The sequence below is a fragment of the Hemitrygon akajei genome, unplaced genomic scaffold (assembly GCF_048418815.1).
Source record: "Hemitrygon akajei unplaced genomic scaffold, sHemAka1.3 Scf000050, whole genome shotgun sequence".
Classification (NCBI taxonomy): domain Eukaryota; kingdom Metazoa; phylum Chordata; class Chondrichthyes; order Myliobatiformes; family Dasyatidae; genus Hemitrygon; species Hemitrygon akajei.
The window spans coordinates 2,940,186-2,960,767 of NW_027331936.1; the positions used below are offsets into that span (position 1 = coordinate 2,940,186).

At 47.2% G+C, this 20,582-nt stretch overlaps 1 protein-coding gene across 1 annotated transcript in view; it reads left to right on the forward strand.

The window, feature by feature from the left end:
• Nucleotides 1-20,378: 20,378 nt before the first annotated feature.
• The window catches only part of LOC140721130 (uncharacterized), an 80,786-nt gene continuing 80,582 nt past the window's right edge, over nt 20,379-20,582 (forward strand). Inside the window, 1 exon segment of the mRNA XM_073036006.1 lies at nt 20,379-20,518. The gene's annotated coding sequence lies outside the window, so the exon portion shown is untranslated.

Below are 20,582 nucleotides of genomic sequence, written 5' to 3' on the forward strand. Positions count from 1 at the left end.
TCACAGGTGAAGTGTCGCCTCACCTGGAAGGATATTTGGACAACGGAGACAGTTCGGCCGTCCGGCCCTTTCACTGTGACACCCCGAAATCCACATCAAATCCGTCCAAACGAATCTGGGTGAACTTTAAAGACCAATAAATATAATTCCTCTCAGCGATCAGCTGTCTGAATGATCCCCTGACTCTGAGAGGAAGGGGTATCTATGGTCCACACTGTCAGGGTGTTGAGTTTACCAGGAGACAAAGACTGCAGGGACGAGAGGTTTTCTGTTGACTAATACACTGTGTGTGGACCACGCTGGCAATTCTGGTGTTGTGACCCGAATCGAGACAAACACCACGCTGCCCACTCCACCAACAACACGGCACAGCCGGACACATAACAGGGGACTTTACATCCCACAACACTGGATTCAGTGATGAAACCCGTGATTAATGTTGTTGTCCCGCTGAAAAGCCCATTAAGGTGCTTTTAAATACGAGCCCTCCGTCACAGGTGACGTCAGACACCCCCACTCGCCTGACGTCACACATGGGCTCCCCACACCGGGATCTGCACTCACGTGCGCGGTGTCTTACGTCACCCACGCGCTGCTGTGCTCGAGCTTTATCGGTTGAACGGCTGGGCTAATAATCACGTTCCAGCCCCTCCCCCACCGCTGTCAACAGAGGATTCAGAAGCTGCGCCATTCCCATTGGTGCGAAGCGATGTCAATAACAGGTTACAACCAGTCGCGGAGGCGGACAAGTCGAGTGGGCGTTACCCTGCTGAGTCCGTCTCCCGCTCGAGCGCCGACCGCCTCATCAGAGCGGAGAAAACCTCAAAGTAAATGTCCGCTTTCTGATTTATTTCCATTTCCCTCCGAGGGAAGTTGGGGCGTTTGTGAAGCGTCTCCTGCGGCCGGAGTCTGATGTATCGCTGAGAGGTAGGAGGAGACCGCTCGGCCCGTCGGTTTGATGCCGGTTCCCCGGGGAGGGAGGGAGAGGGGGGATTTTATTGAAAGGATGAAGATGGTGTGAGAGGGGGCGGACAGGATGTTTGTCCCGGTGGGGACAGGAGGGGCTCATCTATGGAATTGTCTGAGCCCACGGTGGTGTCGAGCAGAGGGATTCACCACATTGGGGGCAAACACCGGCAGACTGTTGCCCTGCAAGCGGGGCCAGTGGTCCGGGCAATGTGACAATTATTTGGGCTTTGTTGAGATTGTACCTGGAATATGGCGTAAAATCCCGCTCCCCATACTAACACGGGTTATACAGACCAAAGAACAAACTGCCGGAGGAACTCAGTGGGTCGGGCAGCATCTGTGGATGGAAATGGACCGTCAGCATTTCGGGCCGAGACCCTCCCTCTGGACTGAGTGTGGACGGGAAAGAGTCAGAAAAAAGAGGTGAGGGGTGGGGATGGGTCAAGATCAGGGGAGAGAGAGGTGGATCCAGGTGAGAGGGGAGGTGGGAAGGTGGAAATAGTGACAGGGGTGGGAGGTGCTGAAGCAACACGGGGCTGCTGAAGATGGAAATTAATTCCATAGAGGATTAACAGAGAGATTAGAGAGTATTTGTTACAGAGAGTGCAATGAAGATTCTCCAGACTGATCCCTGGCGTGTTGGGGTCATCATATGAAGAAAGATCAAATGCGATAACCCTTTCATTTAGAGAATCGAGGACTAAGAGGTGAACATATTGAAATGCACAACATCATTACCGGTTGAACCAGGGATCCCAGTCTCTGAAACAGGGATGCACTGTCCGGGACTGAGATGAGGGGAAATGTCTCCACTCCGAGGGTGGTGAATGTCTGCAAATCCCCACCACAGAGGGCGGTGAAGACTCGGTGATCGTCCTCATATAGAACAGAGGGCGGCAGATGTGTGGAGACCGAAGGGATCGAGGAAATGAGGATCGGGCAGAAACATGTGGCTGAGATGGGAGAGCAGCCGCCACCTTGCTGATGGTTAGAGGGGCTGAATGGCCTCCTGCTGTTTCTCACTTGATGTTTCAGTGTTCCTGTCCAGCAAGGCTCCGGAGGAATGTGAATAGAAATTAGTGTTTATAAACACAGAACTGATTTAAATTAAACGTGAATATTTCCTGTTTGGGTCTGAATTATGTTTTGGACCGGGGTGGGAACTGAGCCGGTGACTCTGTGACCTGGAGGTGGAGGGAAAGGGATCGGGGAAGATATGGTGTGGAAAAATAATCATGTATCTGGGGTAAATATGGAATAATGTGGGGAATGCGGCGGATGGGTCGGGCAGCGTGTGAGGGGAGAGGAGCAGAGGCACCAGTTCAGGTGGGAGACCCTCCACCCGTCACCTGATCCCGTTTCCCGTTCATGTTTTTCTGCAGATCTGCAGCATCTGCGGGTCACTGCTCTACGTGTACGTGTAGCTTCACCTTTCCCCGTTCAGACAAGGCAGTGAGATCCGGATCTGTCACGTCCTCTCGTTGTGGGTGGACAATGTCTTTTTCTCTGCAATACTTTCTGCATGTTTCACTCCACTGTTTTGAGGCGCTGAAGTGCAGCCGATGTTTCTGGGTGTCTGACCCGTTTATGTGAGAATTTAGCCTTTTCTATTTCTCTGAGCTTCTCGTAAATGTGGAAAGTTCAATTCAGCTTCACTTCAGAATTTCCAAAGCAACACCCAGTCAGTCAAATTGCTCCACACAATTAAAATAGCTTATTACATTTTTTCCATTTTTGTACTATATACATGTATATTCTTATTTTAAATCACAATTGTTAAAATCTATTGTTATGAATTAGGTTCTACTGCTGCCGCAGGGACAACAAATTTCATGACACATGCCGGTGCTATTAAACCTGATTCTGATATTGATATGGGAGACCCACTACCGGTCACCTGATCCCAGTTACCGCAGATCGTAATGTGAGATTGAAGCATTTTCCATTTATTTGCTTTCCACTGAAATGACAACAGTTCAGTTTCCTTCTGTGGTTCCAGAGCAGAAGCTCAGTCTGTCTAATATTTCCACGTAATTAAAGTGGGCAATTTGTTTATTCTCATCATGTACTGAGCTACAGTGAAAATCTTGCCTGATGTACCATCCACACAGATAGATACATTACAACAGTACATTGAGCTGATATACAACAAAACACTCACTGTAACAAAGCATTGTGGCTGCTGTTACGTACCCCATAAATGGGTCACTTACCAACAAAGAGAGAGAGGTCCGTTGAAGTCTGATGGTACTATTTTTAAAAGTCTTTATTTATAAAGGGGCACAAAAATAGGATTAATACAAACATTCAGATAATATATGCCGTCAATACTCAATCTAAAGCGCGGGTATAATCATAATCATCAATAAGAAATAACTCTATCGTTTGTCTAGGGGTTACTGTATTGTTCGATGTAGAAACAAAAGTCAATTGTCATTAAAGATGCAGCTCTTTTTCGGGTTGGGGAGAGAGACTTGCCCGGGTCTTTTGATGAGGCCAATCCGTTGAGTCGGGGGAGTTGGTTCCCCGTTGTTAGTTCAAAGTCGTTTTCTGTGCTATCAGACACCGGTTCCCATACAAGGGAACCGAACGCAGGTGGCTTCCTTCAAATGGCTTCCCGCTATTACGGGATCGCTAGCGTTTCTTCTGGTGCGTCTGAGGGGCCGTCTCTACAGCCCCTCTTTTATCTTGACTCGCAGGGTAGTAGATGTCAATCAGGTTGGGGATGATGCAATCTCTCTCTCAACCAGCTTACTTTGCCCGAGGGCTTGCACGTATCCTAGTCCCCAATCCACAAATGTGTTTCCAAGAGACACATGGCCAGTTGGCCAATGTCGCATCATTTTGCATCGCCGGGGAACGAAGCATTCGGCACGTCTCTCTCCCATTTCTTGGGTCCACTGACCCAACCCACTAGTGCCCTTGCGATTCTCACAAAGGAGGGAGCTGCGGGCATAACACTGCAGAGAAAGTGCAGTGCAGATAGACATATGTTGCAGGGTCACGTCGAGGTACATTGTGAGGTCGAGTCCATTTTATCATTCATTTGGCTTATAACTGCAGAGAGGAAGCCATCCTTTAGCCTGGTGTTACGCACTTTAAGGCTTTTGTATCTCTTCCCCGATGGGGGAGCGGGTTTGCAGCAAGAATGTCCAGGTTGTGAGGTTCTTTATGTACATGGCCTGCTTTTCCGAGGCAGGGGAAGTGTAGGAGGAGTCCATGGAGGGGAGGCTTGTTTCTCTGATGTTCTCTGCTCTCCAAAGTTCTCTGCAGTTCCTTGCAGTCATGGGCAGAGCAGTAGCCATACGAAGGCGTGAAATATCGACAAGGAGCTCAGAGACCTCGGCCTTCACCCTGCCTTGTGCAGCTGGATCCTAGACTTCCTGTCAGATCGCCAGCAGGTGGTAAGAGTGGGCTCCATCTCCTCTGTCTCTCTGACCCTCAGCACACATAACCCACAGGGTTGTTTTTTTTGGCCCTCTCCAATAATCTCTGTGCACCCATGACTTATGCTGCCACCCACAGCTCAAAATCTGCTAATTACATTTGCTGACAGCACTACATTGATTGACCTAATTTCAAATAATAACTTTCAATCGATCAAATGCCTCCTGACAAGGCTCGGTCCTAACAAACTTTTCACCCTTCTTCAGGAGATTGGTCAGAGGAAGAGCGATAGCAGCAAAGTGCTTACAGAACTTAAGATAACATCCATCCATTCCCAGAAACCTTCTAAGAACCTTCTTATCAGTCAGAATAGGAACTTGAGAAATTGCCTGGACTTTTGCCCGAACAGGAGCCAACTTGCTTTGACCTACAACATAGCTAGGACAGGTCACAGTGGCATTGTCAAATTCACTCTTATCCCAGTTAACTGTAAGGCTGGCCTGAGAAAGCCTGCCAAATAGCTTTTCTACTGCAGAGATATGCTCTTCCCAAGTGTCACTCCCTGTGACTAAGTCATCAATATAGGTATCTGTGTGTTCTAACGCTCGAATTACAAAATCAATCATTCTCTGGGATGTTCCTGAAGCATTTTTCCTTCCAAAAGGCAAAACATTGTATTCATACAACCCAAATGGTGTCACAAATGCAGAAATTTCTCTACCTCTGTCCATCAATGGAACACACCAATACCCTATCAACAGATCAATCTCTGTAAGAAATTAGCTTTTCCAACCTTATTGATGCAATCATCCACCCTCGGGATAGGATAGGCATCTATTTTTGTTACTGCATTTATCTTCCTATAATCAGTGCAAAATCTAACACTATCATCAGGTTTGGGCACAATAACGCAGGGTGAGCTCCAAACTGATGCTGAAGGACTAATAATTCTATTTTCCAGCATATATTCAATTCCTGCTCATCCAATTTACACTTGTCTACGTTCATGCGATATGGGTGTTTAATCGGTTTGGCTTGACCAATATCTACATCATGTACTGCGACCCTGGTTTGCTTGGGAACATTGGGAAATAAATCTTTAAATTTCAGAATTAATTCCTTCAGCTGTTGTTGTTGCTTTGGCTGCAGGTGAGCCAACTTGTTATCAATGTTTTCTGGAACAACCGAGTTCATTAGCCTAACTGGGACCATGTTTGGCTTGTGAAAAGTCTCAGATGAGTCAATTGCTTCATTCTCAGGGTTGCCAGATTCATATGCTTTGACAACAACACTCACAGATGGAGCCTGCTTGTCAAAATAAGGATTTATCATATTTATCTGTACCACCTGTGTTAGTGTACATTGGTCGGGTGTTTTGATAACATAATTCACATCATTAATTTGAGAGACTATTTCATATGGTCCATTGAGATTTGCCTGAAGTGGATTTGTCAACATTCTTCAACATAAGGTAAGCACCTTATTCCCCACCTGGTATTTTCTTTCGCAAGCCCTCCTATCAAACCAACACTTCATTTTGTTTTGAGAAATCTTTAAGTTTTGTCTCGCTAGACTACAGGCGTGAAGTAGTTTATCATTGATCTTCAAAACATAGTCTGACAAGTTAACATGTACATCCCCATCAATCCACTGTTCCTTTAACAAGGTCAAAGGTCCCCTCTCTCTATGACCAAATACAAATTCAAATGGAGTAAAACCCAGTTAATCCTGTACCAACTCTCTTATTGGGAACAAAAGCAAATATATTCCTTCATCCCAGACTTTTCCATTTTCAACACAGTATGTCTTTTTTTTGGTATGTGCATGGTGCGTCCGATGATGTCTTTTTCAAGCCTTTACAAGGCACGGAGCGAGAGAGAGAGAGAGAGATTGTGTGGTACACAGTTTGTCTTAATCATTGTTTTGAGGGTAGAATGAAATCTTTCTAGAGCCCCTCGTGATTCTGGATGGTATGCAGACGATGTAATTTGTTTAGTTCCCAGTTCATAAATTACCTGCTGGAGTAATCCAAACGTAAAATTGCTTCCTTGATCAGACTGGATTTCTTTAGGAAAACCAAATAAAGTAAAAAACTTGGTAAAGCCTTCGCCACAGTTTTAGCTTTAATATTTCCGAGAGGTATTGCCTCTGGGATTCTAGATGCAGTACACATAATAGTTAGCAAATACTGATGGCCAGCTTTAGTCTTTGGCAATTGGCCAGCACAATCCACTATAACTTTCGGAAAGCTTTCACCGAATGCAGGTATAGGCCGCAGTGGGGCCTCCTATCAAACTGACACCGACTTGACAAGTGTGACAGGTTCTGCAAAAGGTCACAACATCTTTCCCCAAATTAGGCATGTAGAAGTATTTCATAATCCTGTTTACAGTTTTAATCACTCCAAAATGTCGTCCTGAGGGCATACTGTGGTCAAAGTTAACATTTCAGTCCCATAAACCTTAGGAACTTGGTGAACAATTCCCATTCATCACTCGCAGGTATAGCCAGTGGCCTCCACTTCCTCATTGACACTCCATCCCTGAGATAATACACTACTGGCACTTTCTTAATCTCATCATCTGAGAGAGTTGTTTCATTTAAAGCTTCAATCTCAGGGTCTCGGTTCTGTTCTGCTATAAACTCCTTCCTAGACAGGGATAGATCTTTCTCATCAGACTTACTACCTGAATCCTGATGAAACAATGAAGGCAGAAAAGTCCCTGACAAGTCATCATAACCGGAATCCCGATTTTGGCTATCATGGGTGTCAGTCATGCTGCACAGAGCTGTCTGCGTCGGCAGTCTTTTTAGCCATACTTCAAGAACTCATAAGCTTTGAGCACAGCCTGTTTCACTATGTCATAATCAGCTGCTTAATCAACTATCAAAGCAGAATAGGCTTGCTGAGCCTTCCCCTTAATTACACTTTGTAAGAGAATAGGCCTTTTTTTTAATTTGTTAAGAGGAGTTGTGGTTTCTTGATTATATTTATAACAGCATAAATTTCTACTTCAAGTCCAGTCAAGTCACTGTTATTGTCATTTCGAACATAACTGCTGGCACAGTACATAGTAAAAATGAAACAACATTTTTGAGGACCATGGTGTTACCTGACACAGTAAAAAGAAACTTATCTGATTTTCACAATATATACTTTTTTTGCTGTTTATACGTCTTTTGTGTTATCTGTTTGCTAACATCTCCTCTGATTTGTATTTTTTATTGGAAAATCAATAAAAAGATTGAAAAATGAATGAAATGAAAATAGGCCAACCCTCTTTTGGCCACTTTAAACTCTGAGCAACCTTCTCAAAACGCTGAAAATATTTAAGAACCTCTGCCTCGTCAAACGCAGGTACCAATTTAACTTCTCGACTGGCCTCAAACATCACCAGAGTACCTTTCCTGCAATCTTTCTATCATTTCCAGCTCGAGCAGCCACTTTCTTTCTGCTTCCTCGCTGTTTTTCTGCCTCTCTACCCTCAAATTGCCTCTGTCTTACTGTAGCTTCCATCTTTAATTTTTCAAACTTCTACGGGAGCTCAAGCTCATGAGGTTGACTTTCAGGAATCACCTCCAACTCCTCCACTTTAAACACACTCTCAGATACATAATGTTCAGCTATTATCCTCCGCATCTGTGCCCTCCTCATTGTCAATTTCACCTTACCAGTTTTAATGTTTTAGCAATACTCAACAACTCAATCCGTCTGGCATCCTCTAATGCCTCAGAGGTTGGCGCTTCCACAAACCTATCAGCATCTGCTGCTGATTTTCCACACACAAATAAATCAAAAGGGATTTCCCCAATGAAATTGATCATCAATCAATCAAAACGCCCCAAATTTGTTCATATTTCAGATGCAGGCCCCAATTTCATTACGAACCTTAACTCTTTAGAAACAAATCAGCAGCAATAGAGTTCACACTGGAGTGTGGCTTTGATGTGAAAACCCCTCTCTTTATTAGTACCTACTTACTATGCAGAAACTTGTGCAAGATAAACAAAAGTTAACAGAGTAATGTGTATATATGTGTATAAATGTAACTCTAAAACTATTGAGTTTAGGGGAAACAATGCTTAGAGTCTTGAGATGGTAAAATATGAAAGTTCAGTTCATTCATGGAATAGGTGATGAGAGAGAGATTTTTGCAATCCAGGCTAAATGTCGAGAGAAGGCAATTATGTGGAATTCCACAGGTTCCATGGTGGTAAAATGAGAGAACAGTCACTGTAGATTTTATCCACCGTAATTCCAAATCCACATACAAATTATCACCGAAAGTGACTTGTCACAAGGAGTATTGTCTTCAAGTGAATTACCTCACCACAGCCATGCAAGGGTTTACACATCAGTTGTCTTCACAGGATATCCCAAATCAGATTCACTCCCTTAGATCAAACGAGGTGACAAACACACATTCGATGTACGGTGAATCGATAATTAACCCACCCTTGTGGGCATAGGAAAGCTCCAAACAGTGACCCTTGGCCACCAGTTCCCTGGTTTCAATCCTTCCATTTTTCCTCCTTCATCTCCATCTGACTCTGAGTGTCTGTGGCCTCGATGAAAACTAAACAAGCTGCGAGCGATGTAAACAAGCTGCAAGTCCAACTGATTTGACTTCTTTATCTCTCTCTCTTAAAATGACAGTCCACGGCAAACAAAACCTCGGGATTCATAACAACGGCAACTCCCCATTGTGAACTGACTGATGTGCCAGTAGTTGGGATGACCGAGTGAATCGCTTCCCACATTCTGAGCAGGTGAACGGCTTCTCCTCAGTGTGAACTCGCTGATGACATTGTTGGTTGGATGACTGAGTGAATCCCTTCCCACAGACTGAGCAGGTGAATGGCTTCTCCCCAGTGTGAACTCGCTGATGTCTCTGTAGGGTGGAAGATTGAGTGAATCGCTTCCCACATTCTGAGCAAGTGAACGTTCCCATCTTTACTCAGAGAGTGGTAGCTGTATGGAACGAGCTTCCAGTAGAAGTGGCAGAGTCGGGTTTAATTTTGTAATTTAAAAAAAAATTGGATAGGTATATGGACAGGAGAGGAATGGATGGTTATGGGGTGAGTGCAGGTCAGTGGGACATGGTAGAGAGTGAGTGTTTAGCACGGAAGAGAAGGGCCAAGATGGCCTGTCCCATCACACACACCCGGGTTCAGACACAGACTGAATGTCCCTCCACACTGTCCCATCACACACTCCCGGGGACAGACACAGAGTGAATCTCCCTCCACACTGTCCCATCACACACACCCGGGTTCAGACACAGACTGAATGTCCCTCCACACTGTCCCATCACACACTCCCGGGGTCAGACACAGAGTGAATCTCCCTCCACACTGTCCCATCACACACTCCCGGGGACAGACACAGAGTGAATCTCCCTCCACACCGTCCCATCACACAATCCCGGGGTCAGACACAGAGTGAATCTCCCTCCACACTGTCCCATCACACACTCCCGGGGTCAGACACAGAGTGAATCTCCCTCCACACTGTCCCATCACACACTCCCGGGGACAGACACAGAGTGAATCTCCCTCCACACCGTCCCATCACACAATCCCGGGGTCAGACACAGAGTGAATCTCCCTCCACACTGTCCCATCACACACTCCCGGGGTCAGACACAGAGTGAATCTCCCTCAACACCGTCCCATCACACACTCCCAGGGTGAGACACAGAGTGAATCTCCCTCTGCATTGTACCAGCACACACTCCTGGGGTCAGACATAGAATGAAGCTCCCTCCACACCGTCCATCAGACACTCCCCCGGCACAGTCACAGAGTGAAGCTACCCCCACATCGTCCCATCACACACACCGGGGTTCAGACACAAACTGAATGTCCCTCCACACTGTCCCATCACACACTCCCAGGGTGAGACACAGAGTGAATCTCCATCTGCATCGTACCATCACATACTCCTGGTGTCGGACTCAGAGTGAAGCTCCCTCAAAACCATCCCATCACAAACTCCCGGGGAAGACTCAGAGTGAATCTCCCTCCACACCGTCCCATCACACACTCCCGGGGTCAGACACAGAGTGAATCGCCCACCACACCGTCCCATCACACACTCCCGGGGACAGAAACAGAGACAATCTCCCTCCACACCGCGCGGGATCAGACACAGAGTGAATCTCCCTCCACACCATCCCATCACACTCTTCCGGTGTCAGACAAAGAGTGAATCTCCCTCCACACCGTCCCATCACACACTCGCGGGATCAGACACAGAGTGAATCTCCCAACACACCGTCCCATCACACACTCCCGGGATCAGACACAGAGTGAATCTCCCTCCACACCGTCCCGTCACACACACACCCGGGGTCAGACACAGAGTGAATCTCCCTCCACACCGTCACGTCACACACACTCCCGGGGTCAGACACAGAGTGAATCTACGTCAACACCGTCCCATCACACACTCCCGGGGTCAGACACAGAGACAATCTCCCTCCGCACCGTCCCATCACACTCTCCCGGGGTCAGACTCAGAGTGAATCCCCCTCCAGACCGTCACGTCACACACACTCCCGGGGTCAGACACAGAGTGAATCTCCCTCCGCACAGTCACGTCACACACACTCCCGGGGTCAGACACAGAGTGAATCTCCCTCCACACCGTCCCATCACACACTCCCGGGGTTAGACACAGAATGATTCTCCCTCCGCACCGTCCCATCACACACTCCCGGGGTCAGACACAGGGTGAAGCTCCCTCAGCACCGTCCCATCACACACTCCCGGGGTCAGACACAGAGTGAAGCTCCCCCAGCACCGTCCCATGACACACTCCCGGGGTCAGACAGAAAGTGAATCTCCCTCCGCACCGTCCCATCACATACTCCCGGGGTCAGACACAGAGTGAATCTCCCTCCGCACCGTCCCATCACACACTCCCCGGGTCAGACACAGAGTGAATCTACCTCCACACCGTCCCATCACACACTCCCCGGTCATGCACAGATTGAATCTCCGTCCGCACCGTCCCATCACACTCTCCCGGGGTCAGACACACAGTGAATCTCCCACGGCACCGTCCCATCACACTCTCCCGGGGTCAGACTCAGAGTGAATCTCCCTCCACACCGTCACGTCACACACACTCCCGGGGTCAGACACAGAGTGAATCTCCCTCGACACTGTCCCATCACACACTCCCGGGGTCAGACACAGTGTGAATCTCCCTCCACATCGTCCCATCACACACCCCCGGGGTTAGACACAGAGACAATCTCCCTCCACACCGTCGCATCACACACTCCCGGGGTCAGACACAGAGTGAATCTCCCTCCACACCGTCCCATCACACACCCCCGGGGTCAGACACAGAGTGAATCTCCCTCCGCACCGTCCCATCACACACTCCCGGTGTCAGACACAGGGTGAAGCTCCCTCCGCACCGTCCCATCACACACACTCCCGGGGTCAGACACAGAGTGAATCTCCCTCAACACCGTCCCATCACACACTCCCAGGGTGAGACACAGAGTGAATCTCCCTCTGCATTGTACCAGCACACACTCCTGGGGTCAGACATAGAATGAAGCTCCCTCCACACCGTCCATCAGACACTCCCCCGGCACAGTCACAGAGTGAAGCTACCCCCACATCGTCCCATCACACACACCCGGGTTCAGACTGTTGGGCTTTAAATTCTGCCCTGTGTTCGTTTAGGAAGAGAGACAACCAACACCGGAATATTACAAAACTTGGCTTTAATGCAGAAGCGTAACTGGCACAGCGAGGTGACAAGACCCCGCTGGGAAGGCGCGTTCTCCCCTCCCCTTACATTCTTTTCTTATTTATACCCCTTTTCCCTTAGCCCAACCCCCGCTACACATATCTGATAATGCTGAACTTTGTTATACATATTTGGTAATATTGGACACTTTTGCCCTTCTAATTGGTCTGATATCAATTTTTTCACGAATTCCCAGGTTTTACTGAATCACGTGACACTTGCAGTTTAGAGACAAAGGATCCCTTGTTTCGCTCCCTCCCTTGTATTTCTGTCTGCTAATATCACGCTGACCTGAACTGGCAGTCGCAAATTAACCCTAACATTCCCTCCCTTGGCCTCCCCGAGGCCACATCCCTTACAAGCTTTTCCGCGGCTGTCGGGACCAGGCAGGGAGGCGAGCGTCCCCCCGGCACTCTTTGGTATGCCCTCCCTTTTTGCATTTCCTGATTTGTCCGACCTAGGGTCACAAAGTATGGGTAGGGGTTCCCTAAGCATCAGCAATTTTTACAAGTAGCACGCAACATTTCTGAAAACTTATTCAAGAACAAATTCACAATCCCCCCTTTGCCATGGTCCATTCCAGTCCGTGTCCTCCCATAGCGCGTCCGCTTTCAGGGAGGGCCGTGTCCTCTCCCTCCACCGGGAACACCGGCGTTTGGTACGCCGGTGGAGGTCCATCCTTTCCAGTCAAAGCTCGATCTATAGTCCGGACGACTAGGGTCCTGATACAGGGTATGCAACAACAACCACACGTGATAAAAATAGCAATTGAAATAGACAGTCCTAACGCCAACTGTCCCAGGAACGCTCCCCACTTACCAAAGGTCTTATTTAGCCAATCTACCACTGGGTTGTTTACCCCGGACTGCTCTTTCAGCTCGTTGGCCAACGCCCGGAGTTCTATCAGGCTCCTGGTCAGCTTTTCGTCTGGTCCACCCCGTTCCCCACCAAACATCATCCCAGGAGGCACACCACTGCCCTCCCGCCGTTTATCATTAAGTAGTTGCTGAGCAACAGAGGCACACTTTTCTGCCTCAACAATAGCTTCCCGCAACTGTTTCAATTCATCATTTTCTGGAAATTTTCCTTCTCTGCTTCCTTTAACAATGATTTGAAATCAGAGATACTTTTCTTTTCATTATCTTTAGCTTCCAGACAAGCACAGTTATCAATTTTACCATATTTCTAAAAACTCTCATATACTCTGTTACTCAACACACAAATGTCTGAGTTTCGGTAACTTAAAATTGAAGTGCTCCATGGCTCCCCAGTGCACGGAGAAAATCAAATGTGGGACAGTCTCTTTTCAAAACCTAACCTTCGCGTGGGAGATTTCTCCTCTTAACAACCAGTCTAAGGTAGGCGCCGTCAGTATCTCTGTGCACTGTGGTGTACCTGGCAACACTTTTATCCTCCTCACTCCTGAGACTTTTATGCCCCTCTGGGCGGCGGGTACCCTCACTCAGAAGACTTTTATGCCCCTCGTGGGCGGCGGAGGATTCTTCTACAAACAAACAAGACAAAGTTAGTACTTACCAAAACAAGACAAAGTTAGTACTTACCAGTCACGATTCTGCACCGGGAATAATCTTTCCCGAGGTAATTTGGGGTTGGTGAGGATCCGTCGGCAGACAAGATCTAACTCAGTAATTTAACTATCTAGTGGAAGTCTTTGATATAACAGGCACTTCCTGACCTTAGTCGGGGTGCGGCCGCAATTTGTCTGCTGTCGGATCCGCCAGCCTGTTGTCTCTTCCCTCCCCACGTCGGGGTCACCAATTGTTATGCTTTAAATTCTGCCCTGTGTTCGTTTAGGAAGAGAGACAACCAACACCGGAATATTACAAAACTTGGCTTTAATGCAGAAGCGTAACTGGCACAGCGAGGTGACAAGACCCCGCTGGGAAGGCGCGTTCTCCCCTCCCCTTACATTCTTTTCTTATTTATACCCCTTTCCCTTAGCCCAACCCTCGCTACACATATTTGGTAATGCTGGACACTTGTGTCCTTGGTCCGATGCCATTTCTTCACGAGTTCCCTGTTTTACTGAATCACGTGACACTAGCAGTTTAGAGACAAAGGATCCCTTGTTTCGCTCCCTCCCTTGTATTTCTGTCTGCTAATATCACGCTGACCTGAACTGGCAGTCGCAAATTAACCCTAACAATAGATAGATAGTTTATTCATCCCCATGGGGAAATTCAACTTTTTTCCAATGTCCCATACACTTGTTGTAGCAAAACTAATTACATACAATACTTAACTCAGTAAAAATATGATATGCATCTAAATCACTATCTCAAAAAGCATTAATAATAGCTTTTAAAAAGTTCTTAAGTCCTGGCGGTAGAATTGTAAAGCCTAATGGCATTGGGGAGTATTGACCTCTTCATCCTGTCTGAGGAGCATTGCATGGATAGTAACCTGTCGCTGAAACTGCTTCTCTGTCTCTGGATGGTGCTATGTAGAGGATGTTCAGAGTTATCCATAATTGACCGTAGCCTACTCAGCGCCCTTCGCTCAGCTACCGATGTTAAACTCTCCAGTACTTTGCCCACGACAGAGCCCGCCTTCCTTACCAGCTTATTAAGACGTGAGGCGTCCCTCTTCTTAATGCTTCCTCCCCAACACGCCACCACAAAGAAGAGGGCGCTCTCCACAACTGACCTATAGAACATCTTCAGCATCTCACTACAGACATTGAATGACTGTTCGGTTCGAGGGATTGAGTCGAGTAGTGATGGAGTGAGAGAGACGGAGAGTATTGAGTCTTCAGGTAAGCTGACGCCGTCGATAGTCCCGTCGTCCTCTGAAATCCTTTGGAAGTCACCGACTGTGACCACTACAAACGGGACCGTTCTTCTGTGGTGGAGTTATTAACCCAGGCGAGGGATGGACACACGAATAACTCCCCACCGGTCACAGCCTTTTCACACTACGAGAGCCACTGATCGATGCTCCTGATCGATCTTCCAAAGTCCACCTTTTTCTGTGGACACAACAAAGCTCATTCAGTGTCCAAAACCATGTGTCTGGAGGTCTATCAGCGGACCTCCTACTTATCTCACCGTGCTGAGCCCCAGCTGTCCATCAAACAGTTCCTCCCTTCTCTCTCTGTAAGAACACAGAAGTTGACAGTGTCCTTGTAAAAGTGTAAACAAGCTTGCAGAGAAACCATCTCTCTCTCTCTCTCTCTCTCTCTCTCTCTCTCTCTCTCTCTCTCTCTCTCTCTCTCTCTCTCTCTCTCTCTCTCTCCCTCCCTCCCCCCCCCACCTCTCCCTCTCTCCAACAAGGTGTTCGGTGTTGAACAACAACTCCTCTCTTTTCAAAAACACAGTTCATAGGGGTAATTCAGGACCCCGTCACAATACTAATAAAGATAGTGGTTTTGACATCGAAACCAGACTCCGTTAGTGATCTGTTGCTGCTGGTACGTAACAATTGCAACAACCCAGCTGTCTGAGGCACAGTCCTTTAAAATTGGTGAAAATGACCCAAAACGTTGAAAAGAGCGGGGAAGAAGGAGTTTAACCAACTTCGTCCAGAGCCCTGAAGAACGTCACAACCACAGTGAGCTCATCGTCTTATTCAGCCCGGAGAAAATCATGCAGGGAATTCATGCAGGTGTATAAGATGATGAGAGGCATTGGTCGTGTGGATAGCCAGAGGCTTTTTCCCAGGGCTGAAACGGCTAACACGAGGGGGAATAGGTTTAAGCTGCTTGGAAGTAGGTACAGAGGAGATATCACAGCTAAGTTTTTTAAGCCAAGAGTGGTGTGTGTGTGGAATGCACTGACAGCAACAGTGATAGAGCCGGATACAATAGGGTCTTTTAAGAGACTCTTAGATAGGTACATGGAGCTTAGGAAAATAGAGGGCTATGCGGCAGGGTAATTCTAAGCAGTTACTAGAGTAAGTTACATGATTGGCAGAACACTGTGGACCAAAGCGTCTGTAATGTGTTGTAGATTTCTATGATTCTGTGAAATTCAAGGGAAATCTGTTATGAGTGATGAACAGATCTGATGGGCAATGGGGTGAAGAGTTAACCATCCTCCCCCCCCCCCCGAGAAACACGAACTATTACTGTTGCTATGCTGACCATGAGAATGAGACGAAAAACAGGCAAGAATATTTGCTACAGATAAGAGAGGGGAGAGAGACTGTTGATTTACTGTATTATGACTTCTGCAAGGGTTATTTATCTTTTACTATTTTGCTGATAAACATTCCTCAGTGGACTGAAGGAGTGGCCTGATTTGACGGACACTGTCATTCAGGATTGATGGATAGCTGAGTCCCCGTTAGTAGGGATAAAAGACAGGTCTGGAGAGACACCCCTCAGACACGCCAGTGGACACTGATTGAGTGTTGGAACCCACAAGAAAGGTGGGGGGCTTCGAGGACCGAACCAGGATGTCGGTCATTAAGGCTATCAGTGTAAAAGCAGGGCTGGTGGGGGCTTGTGTGTGTGTCCACTCATGCCAGAGTGATGAGTCCACCACAGAAGAACGGTCTGGCTGAAGAACAGAGGGGTCATAACTGAATGACCACAACGATACGACGGATTAAGAAAGCAAAGGAAGGTTTGGCTGCTGTAGCTGTTATCTCTCTCTCTCTCTCTCTCTCTCTCTCTCTCTCTCTCTCTCTCTCTCTCTCTCTCTCTCTCTCTCTCTCTCTCCAACGATTACAATACAACAACCATAACTACATCAGCATCATGAACTGAACTGAAAAGAACTTTATATTTTTCTATGACAATTCATTTACCCCTAGACATCGATAGAGCTTGTTTATTATTGCTTATTATTATTCCTACACTTTTAGGTTTATTACTGCTAACTTGTTTTATATGTATATTTGCATTATTGATATGGTTTTGCTTATTTTTATTAATAAACACCTTTAGTTTGGTACCACCAGACTCCAACGGATTCTTCTTTCTCTGCTGTTTAAACACCCAGTTACGGGGTACGTAACAAATCTCCTATCCCATAGAGTGGTGACTAGTTGCAACCTGTCATCTCAGGGAGAGCAAGAGGGGAACGGCGGGGATATATTTTCATATACTGATATGGAACAGAAACATGGGCAGGGACAAGATGGGCCGAGTGGCCTCTCCAGTGAGACGCGGAATTTGATACAGAAGTGATTTATATATCACAGCTCCACAATATTAAACACCAGTCTAGTTTAAGGCTAACATCAGCAGAACAGACTCCTCCAATGCTCAGTGACCAGGGTTCAGTCCTGGGTGCGATGAGCAGCCGCAAGAACTGCAGAATCTGACAGTAACAGTCCCTCATGAACCTGCAGCTGCCTTCAGTCACCGTGATGGTTAAACATTTAACACGGAGCTGATTTGAACTTCCTCCCTGATGTGAAGTTGCTGGTGTTGCAGCAGCTGGGATGATTGAGTAAAACTCTTTGCTCACTCCGGACAGAAATGTGGCCTCTATTTATTGTGAACTCACCGGATTAACTGCATGGCGGGTTAACTGAATGAGTCTCTTCGCACACACGGAAAAACTGAACGGCTGCTTCCCAGTGCGAAGCTGTTGGAGTATCTGCGATGAATGACGTCAAACTGCTATAACGTCATGGCAATGTATCAAGTCAGATCACGGACATGGACACGTGTTCGTTCCCTCCTTGTGTTCTCTAGCATCTCCATGGTGCCTTCGGATAAAAACTCTGTTACAGCTCAAAACAAGTTGGAGGAACAAGACTTCATCTTCTAACCTGCCACAGTTTCGGCATCAGGCACAACATCAAACTCTCTGCTTCCCTCTCTGTATCAAAATGGATCATTCCTCCCCTTCATCAGTCTGTGACTTGGCTCAGTTTGTCTGTCTTCTTCCCATTCCTTGCATGCGCCACACACCTACTGAGATCACATTTTATTTACACGGCTGCGACGAGAGACTTTCTGATTATTATGTCCCTCCTGGCATTTGACGGTGGTAAACTCAATGGTATTGAACCTCAGGATTAGCTGATTAGGCTTTTCCGTTGGAGATCGATAAACTGCCGGTAGTTTGTGTCTGGATGAGTGGGTCGTTTTCAGACTGGAAGGAGGTAGCGTTTGGAGTACCCCAGAGATCAGTCCCTGACCATAGTTGTTCACAGTTTAATGTCCTGGCGGAGGCAGCGAGATGTGAGATGTCCCAGTCTGCTGGTGACGCAGAAAGAGTGGAGTTGGGGGAGGGAGGCTATTCACATGCAATTTCGTAGCTTTGCAATCAGTACATAGTGCACTGTGGGGCTGCAGTGGCGGGTTCCAATCTGCTAATTAAATTTGCTGACGGCACTACATTGATCCGCCGGATCCCAAATAACGAGGCAGCCTACAGAGAAGAAGTCATCACCCCGACACAGTGGTGTCAAGAACCTCTCCCTCATTGTGGCAAAACAAAGGAGCTGGTTGTGGATTACAGGAGGAATGGAGACAGGGACCAAATTCAACATTTCCAAGTCTGTTATTGACACAAAATGCACATTTTAATATTGATCATGACACAATGTATTTTGTACATTGTTAATGACATAAAACATATTTACAGATTGTTACTGACAGAAAATCGTATAACTTGTGTTCCGTGTGTTATCTGAATGTACTTGTCTGTGATGATGCCACAAGCCAGTGTTTCTCTGTCATCTTGGCAGCTCGGTAGGTCGAATGTATGCGACAGTACACTGTTAAATGCGAAACCCTGAACAGTGTTGATGATCAGAGGGATCTTAGACTCCAAGTTCATCGCTCCCTGAAAGAGACTGCACAGATTGACCGGGTGGTTAAGAAGGCAAATGGCATGGTTGTCTTTATTAGTTGAAGCATTGAGTTCAAAAGTCGGGAAGTTGTGTTGCAGCTGTTACGAGCCTGCGGTCGTACTGTGACTGTTTCTTTAAGAGCGCCGGCGTGAGGAGGCGGGGCTATGACGTCAGTCACAGGCTGACAGTGCTGACTGTGGACTGAACCATGAGAGAGAGAGAGAGAGATCTGCAGACAGGCAGTCGGACAGTCTAAAGAGAGAGAGAGACTGGAAAAGCTGATCGCTTCAGTTAGTCGCAGCGGAGGCTTGGAACTCTCCTATGCCCACAAGAGTGCGTTGATCATCGGTACACGGAACCACAACGAATGTGTGTGGCTGTCAGTTCGTATAAACCATAGGAGTGGGTTTTGGAATATCTTGTGTTAACCCTTGCCTGGGTATGTTGTGTGGTAACCCCTGGAAGACGGTATTCCTGTGACAGGTCACTTTCGCTGATAACTCATATGTGGACGGATTCAACGGATAAGAACTTCGTCGACGGTTATTTTGATGTAACGGCCTTTTCTCTACGTTTCACCCTGGATTACAAATATCTCTCTCCCATCATTTATTCCATGGATTTCTGAACTTTCCTACTTTACCATCTCAAGACTCTGAGCTTTGTTTCCTCAGGCTCGATAGTCTGGGAGCAATATTTACACATATATACAGTTAACACTGCTAACTTTCCTTTATTTCGTTAAGTTACTATGTTATATGTAGAGACCAATAAAGAGAGTGGTATTAACATCAAAACCAGACTCCAGTGTGAACTCTCTTGCTGCTGGTTCGTTTCAAAAACGTTACGGTTCGTTACACAGTGTTATAAAACTAGTTAGACCACATCTGGAGAGTTTCATACAGTTCTGGTCGCCCCCATTCTCGGAAGGATGTCGGGGCTTTGGAGAGGGCGGGGAAGAGGTTTACCAGGATATTGCGTGGGTTAGAGAGCAAGAGCTATAACGAGAGGTTGGACGAACACAAAGTACACTGCTGATGCTGTGGTCAAATCAACACGTACACACACGCTGGAGGAACTCAGGACTGACGAAGGGCCTCGGCCCGAAACGTTGACTGCTCGTTTCGACGGATGCTGCCCGTCCTGGTTGGACAAACTTGTGTTGTTTTCTCCAGAGCGGCGCAGGCTGGGGTGAGACTGGATGGATGTTTATAAGATTACGAGAGGAATAGATAGAGTGGACAGACGATATATTTTTCCTGGGAGTTGAAATGTCTAATACATTTAAGGTGAGAGGAGATGTGAGCGGCAAGTTTGCTTCTTTCCACAGAGTGGTTGGTAACTGGACAGCTGTCTGGGGTCACGTGATCCAGTTTCCTCCCTCCCCCCCCCCCCCCATTAAACCGCAGGAGGGCAACATCGCGCATCCGTTTCTGAGGCCCCGCCCTCTTGATGACGTACAGCACACTTCGCGCATGCTCACTGTCTCCGGGTGTGTGGTGTTTTCCCTAACGCTCAGTGCTGAAGTCTGCGGGATTGAGAAAGGCTTCGCGTCTCCTATATTGGGGAGCCGGGGATCCGGATTACTGTCTCCAGGCTGAAGATATCACTTTTCTATTTGTGAGTATTGAGACCGATCCCGAGCGGGGAGATCCGATGTTGGCCGTGAGCCCCGAACTGAGGG